The 6,698-nt window shown below is 35.7% G+C and overlaps 1 pseudogene across 1 annotated transcript; it reads left to right on the forward strand.

The window, feature by feature from the left end:
* Positions 1 to 946: 946 nt before the first annotated feature.
* Positions 947 to 5,627, forward strand: LOC148924067 (putative late blight resistance protein homolog R1A-3; annotated as a pseudogene). The gene is made up of 4 exons (XR_016132900.1): positions 947 to 1,148; positions 1,632 to 4,087; positions 4,872 to 5,016; positions 5,109 to 5,627. The product of XR_016132900.1 is annotated as a putative late blight resistance protein homolog R1A-3 (transcript).
* Positions 5,628 to 6,698: the final 1,071 nt, after the last annotated feature.

Genomic DNA, 6,698 nt, shown 5'->3' on the forward strand with positions numbered 1-6,698 from the left:
CGACTTATTTGGGCCTAGAAAATTGATGGGCCTTAGGATTGTTAAATGGCTCTACATTCTTGAATTTTACATGACCTTGGATTTATGGACTGTTGATTTGGTGACCAATTTTTATTCTTTGGGCCAAAAGCCCAATTTTATGATTTCGAATTTATGATGCTTCAACAAAATGGACTTCTTTTATGGCAATGTCTCTCTTGAATGATAAGAGATGATTTAATTTAGAATATGATCCAAAATGTTTTCTCTTGAAATACTTTATTCGTTTCATCGTACTCGCATTTTTCTTTTTGGAGCATAAATTAATGATTGAGTTACTAGCATAATATTAAATTGGTATATTAAATATAATAAAAAAACACTTATTTAACTCTAATATCTTACTTCCTCCGTCCCCGATTAAGAGTCACACTTTGACCGATTATGAGTTTTAAGAAATATGAAGAAATGTTGATTAAAAAGTTAGTGGAATGTGAGACATCAGGTTGTTACTACCTATTGTGTTTGGACCTAACAGATTTCTAATTGTAGGTCATTTATAGTTCATGAATTTCTAAATGAACTAACTTTTTAAATTCATTTTTTATTCTATTTCTTTAAAACAGGTGCCATATCAAATGCTAATAAATTATTAGGAATGGAAGAAGTATAATTTTTAGTAATAATTGGTATCAAGTGGTAGTAATATTTTATCAAAGAATAACCAGCCTGTCACGGCCAGTTGTTTATGCTTTTCATATATAAACAAAATAACGGCAATATTTATTCAAGCTAAAGATAATAATTAAATGAATAATTAAAGTAGTTAGGCCAAACGATGATGCTAATGTTTATCAAAAAGTTTCTAAAGTGTCAATTACAGTGCCCAAATACCAAATTCATCTTTAATAATTTCCTATCAAATCAATTTACACTATGTTTGTGCATTAAGTTTCAAAGAATTAAGATGGCTGCTTATGCAGCTCTGGTTTCTCTTACGCATATCATAAATGATATTGAAAGTCATCCTTCCCCTCCTATTTCTCTCGACAAGAAACAAGTGTAATCTCTCGTAGAAATAGTTACCTTCTTGCAGGAATTTCTCGAGTGCTACAAATCACCCTATGATTACAACGACGAAGCAGATCCATTGGAGATTCGCATTATGGGTGAGTAGATCTTTTCAAAATGCTTAAGCAGTTGTTATATCTTCCAAAACATGCTGATTATTTAATTTTCCATGTATATTATTGGTAAAAAAAATTGGTATAACCGAAATAACTATTTCATCATTCATGAATTTTAGCTTGATTATAGAATTAAATTTGGGTAGTTTGGTTATATTTTAGAAATTAAGTTCAATTACTTTTTAAGTCAAATCAATCAAAAAACTCAGATGAAATGGAATATGGAAAATGGATCCAAATCCCTTTTGTAGCATCCGGGTCCTCCAAAGATAGGATTCATTTTTTTATTATGGTTCAATATTTTCAAATCATTATTGACTTATTTAGGGTTTTTGATGTTATTGTTGATGTGGTAGTCCTATAATTCTTATTGTAAATTTATGTAAATGTTGGTTTTTATGAACTAAATCATGTTTGAATCCGGCCATGGGGATCTCTGTAACTCACCTCTAATTCGCATTTCAGATGCAAGTCATGTGGCGGAAGATGTGATCGAGTCCTATATAATTGACACTATTCACTTTCCTGTTGATGGTGTTGATGAACAAATCAGTTGCATCCACTTCTATCAAGATCTGCAAAATGTGATAGAAGATTTGGATATGATGAAGAAAGAGGTGGCTGGGATTACGACGAAGAAGGTAGTTCACCAGAGAAACGTGGGTTCTGATGATGCTGGTTTAAGATCCAATTCCACTGAGAAGAACCATCTCATGGTAGGGTTTGATGATGTGCTTCTTCAACTCCTGCATAGGCTTACTGATGGCAACACCAATCTCCAAATCATCCCTATCGTGGGGATGGGTGGCATCGGCAAAACTACACTTGCAAAAGGTGCGTTTGAACACAAGCTTATTAAAGATCATTTTGATATTTGTGTTTGGACTACCATTTCCCAAGATTATAATATAAGAGAAACGCTAAGGAGAGTTCTCTCTCAAGCAACAGGGTACTCGAGCAGTATGGATGAGGAAGATTTGGAATTAGAACTAAAATTACACAAGTGTTTATGGGGTAGGAGGTATCTCATTATATTGGATGATATGTGGAGTATAGATGCTTGGGATAAGTTGAAATTTTCGTTTCCTCATGGCGGTAATGGTAGTAGAATAATAGTAACAACTAGGATGTCAAACTTGGCTGACCACTTGGCTGATTCCTATAACAAATTTTACATGAGATTTCTTGACGAGGTCAGTAGTTGGTATTTGTTCTCCAAAATTGTATTTGGGGAAAAAAAAATTTCCTACTCAAATCGAGAAAATAGGAAAGAAAATTATGGAAAAGTGTAATGGACTACCTTTGTCGATTATTGTGATAGGGGGTCTAATGGAAAAATCCAAAAATACACTAGAATATTGGGAGCACATAGGGGAAAGCATAAGCTCAATAGTAAATTCAGAGAATAACGATTATTGCTTGAGAATATTGAAACTAAGCTATAAGTACTTGCCTTCCTATCTAAAGCCTTGTTTTCTATATATGGGAGTGTTTGAGGAAGATCGTTCAATTGTTGCCTCAACAATCGTCAAGCTATGGATTTCTGAAGGATTTCTTAAGCCAACAGGCAACAAAAGCTTGAAAACAATTGCCAAGGAGTGCTTAAAAGAATTAGTCGATAGAAATCTCATTCTAGTTCATGAATTGGGGTCACTTGGGAACGTAAAATACTTCAAATTCATGATTTATTAAGAGATCTATCGATAAAAGAAGCTCAAAAACAGAGGTTTTTTTACGTCATCAAAGAACAGAGGCCTCATGGAATAATTAGCCAACGGCGTATTGTTATCCCGAAAAGCACTTCAAAGGAAAATATCAACTATGCATTAGAATCTATGGCACATGCTCGTCCATATATATGTCATGATCACAAAGTTGAGCAATTCCCAAATTCTAGATATTTGAGGACTTTGAATGCTTATATTGGTGGTAGGATAAGTGAAGAGAAGTATTCCCTAGGATATGTGTTTCATTTGGTGAACTCACGATACCTTGCTCTTAATACTCATCAAAAGTTGGCAATTCCTTCTTCAATCAATCTGCTATGGAATCTGCATACACTAATTATTGATTCATGGGATTCTATTTCACCAATTGAATTCTGGGAAATGCATAAGCTTATGCACGTGGAGATCACACATGGGAAATTGCATCTCCCTGATCCTCCGATGGCTGATGACGATGTCATTATAATGGAGAATCTGGAGTCGCTCAAAGGAGTGATGAATCTCAATTTATGTGAAGACGTTGTTAAAAGAATTCCGAATATCAAAAAATTGTATATGGGATTCGATGGGAAACTGATTGAGAAAGTGTGTGATCTCAGCTATCTTCAATGTCTTATTAAGTTGGAATCCTTGCGATTGTGGATTGACTCGATCGATATTGGGAACTACGTAAACAAGATGAACTTCCCGCCCTCCCTTAAGAAGTTGATTCTCTCTGTACCATTTGATTTTGAGTTGGAAGACACACTGCTGACGATAGGTACGTTACCACTTCTTCAGAAGCTCGTATTAAATTATGGTCGCTTCAGAACACGCAAGTGGGAAACAATTGAAGGTCATTTCCCCAGTCTCAAGTCACTAAGATTGTCTGAATGTAGCAATCTAGAAAACTGGACAATGTTGGAGAGCTCCCACTTTCCACTTCTTGAGGAGCTTTTTGTCTTTGGTTTTTAGATGATTTGAAGGAGATGCCATCAGAAATTGGAGAAATATATACACTCAAATCAATTGAATTGTATTATTGAATGAATCAGCAGTGTTGTCGGCTAAACAGATATTAGAGGAGCAAGAGGATTTATACGGAGACCAACTAGACCTTCATGTTCGCGTTGAAGTCTACAAGGCACAAGGAGAGCTGCAGAGCTTGGCAAGTTCCAACTTTGAAGTTAAAAGTTCCAACTTGAGTGTTAAAATGTGATGTTTAGACTGAATTCATTTCTTCTCTCTCTTCTGTTTCTGTGACTACAAGTCAATTCAATTTCATATCTCATTTACAAATTTGGAATTTCTTTCATCATAGAATTATAAGCGTTTAGGTAAACTAGATAAAGTTTAAGGCACAATGCAAAAACTAGCTTCAGTTACAACTCAAACAAAGAAAGAAAATGATTTTTTGCTTGAAATGAGTCATTCACAATACATGAGTTTGCTTGTTGTCTTTTACAGACAAAAAAAAACCTGTATTGTAATTCTAAATCTTTTGTTTAATAGGTTAAAATATTAACCAAGACTTTAAGTTGAATATTTTTTACATGCATATTCTAATTCATATGGCTTTAGTGAAAGGGTCACGACTTCTAAATTTAGGTTCATAAATGACATGAAATTCTGCATTTATGTCGAACCATATATTCGATGTCCATGATATGTTAAGTGAAAAAAAACCAGAGAATTCAATGTTTTTTCTTGTTTATTGGGCCGGAAAAGGCTGCGGCTTCATTTTAATATACCGAAACCAAATTAACTCGGTCCGCTTTATTTGGGCCTAGACACTTGATGGGCCTTAGAATTGTTATTTCAATTGCAATTATTCCTCTGAAAATGTGTTTCACTTGGTGAATTCACGATACCTTGCTTTTAAAGCTAGGGAGCATGTGTTTCTTTCAATCAATCTTCTTTGGAATCTACACACACTAATCATTGACTGTGAAGATTATTTTGTTGCACCAATTGAAATTTGGAAAATGCATAAACTTAGGCATGCCGTCTTCCCATACAAGCATTTGTGTCTCCCGAATCCTCCGAGAATCGACAATGATGTTATTATCATGGAGAATCTAGAGGTGCTCAAAGGAGCGAGGGATCTCATATTAAGAGAGGATGTTGTTGAAAGAATTCCCAATGTCAAAAAATTGAAAATAAGGTTTTGTAATACAGTGTCCTGGGTTGGCTATCTTGAATGTCTTAGTAAACTGGTACCAAGTTCGTGCTGAAGATGAGCTTCCCACCATCCCTTAAGAAGTTGAGTCTCTTTCTAGAAAATGTTTTTGAGTGGGAAGACATACTGCCAATGATAGGTTCGTTACCACTTCTTCAGAAGCTCGTATTATGGCGAGGTCGCTTCAGAACAGGCAAGTGGGAAACAATACAAGACCAACTCCCGAGCCTCAAGTCATTAACATTGTCCTTCTTTGATGATCTGGAAAACTGGACTGTGTCAGAGAGCTCCCACTTTCCACTTCTTCAGGAGCTTTGTCTTCGAGGTATAAATGGATTGAAGATCCCTTCAGAAATTGGAGAAATACCAACACTCAGATCAATTGAATTGGAATATTGCTGTGAATCAGTTTTGCTGTCAGCTAAACAGATAATAGAGGAACAAGAGGATTTATATGGAGACCAACTAGACCTCAAGGTAACCGCTGTAGTTCTGGAGCAAGATAAAGAACATGCGAGGTTGGACAGTTCCAACTTTGAAGTTGTAGTGATTGATTATTAGCCTAATTTTAGTGAAGTCTTCTCTCTTTAATTAGTTTCTGCTACTGCAGGTTAATATTTCTGTGTAAACTTAATCTGATCAGTTTTCATTACTCATTTTGTTGGATCGTTGGCACTAGAATTTCTCCTTTGTTTTTGATTGAGATGATGGTTGTATAGTCTCTGTTTTAGGAGTTCTTATGGAGGTGAGTTTTCAAGGGAGAAAGTCTGATAATTAGATAGATGAAAAAAATGGTTCAACTTACAAAAGACTCTCCATCTCTACTAATTAAAGATGGAATACGAGACACCTTTTCTAGGAAATGAAAACACATGCTAGAGAATTAATGACTAGTGTCATAATCAGCCAACCTACTAATGACACTCTAAACAAAAAGCATAATTAAACTTTTTTTTTGCTGCACATTAACTACAGTTCTCCCTCTTAATGTGCTGCTCCATGACACCAAGAAGTTCTCTGAACTTGAAAAACTTTTCCTTTGGAAGTGCTTTGGTGAAGATGTCTGCCACTTGATCTTCGGACTTGCAAAATGTGAGCTGAACTTCACCTTCTTCAATGGCTTCACGGATGAAATGATATTTGATGTTGATGTGTCGAGTGCGGTTATGAAAAACAGGATTCTTGCTCATAGCAATTGCTGATTGGTTGTCGCAAAACAGCTCGGTAGCCTCCTTCTGCTTCATTCCAATATCACCAAGAATCTTTCTCAGCCAATACACCTGTGATGTCGCCATAGCAGCTGCAACATATTCAGCTTCGGCAGTTGACTGTGCCACACTCTCCTGCTTCTTTGAACTCCAAGAAAACACACTTGAACCAAGAGAAAATGAGTAACCCGTAGTACTCTTCATATCATCCAAACATCCGGCCCAATCGCTATCGCAATAGCCTTGCAAATTAATTTGGGCACCTTTGACATACTTGATCCCAAAATTTGTTGTGCCTTTGATGTATCTAAGAACTCTCTTTGCTGCACCAAGATGGATTTGACTTGGACTATTCATGAATCTTGACAACATACTAGAAGCAAACATAATGTCCGGTCTTGTCGCACAAAGATACAACAAACTTCCAACCATACTTCGA

The sequence above is a fragment of the Salvia hispanica genome, chromosome 6 (assembly GCF_029641045.1).
Source record: "Salvia hispanica isolate PSC_SH4W2 chromosome 6, Shi_PSC_v1, whole genome shotgun sequence".
Taxonomy (NCBI): Eukaryota; Viridiplantae; Streptophyta; class Magnoliopsida; order Lamiales; family Lamiaceae; genus Salvia; species Salvia hispanica.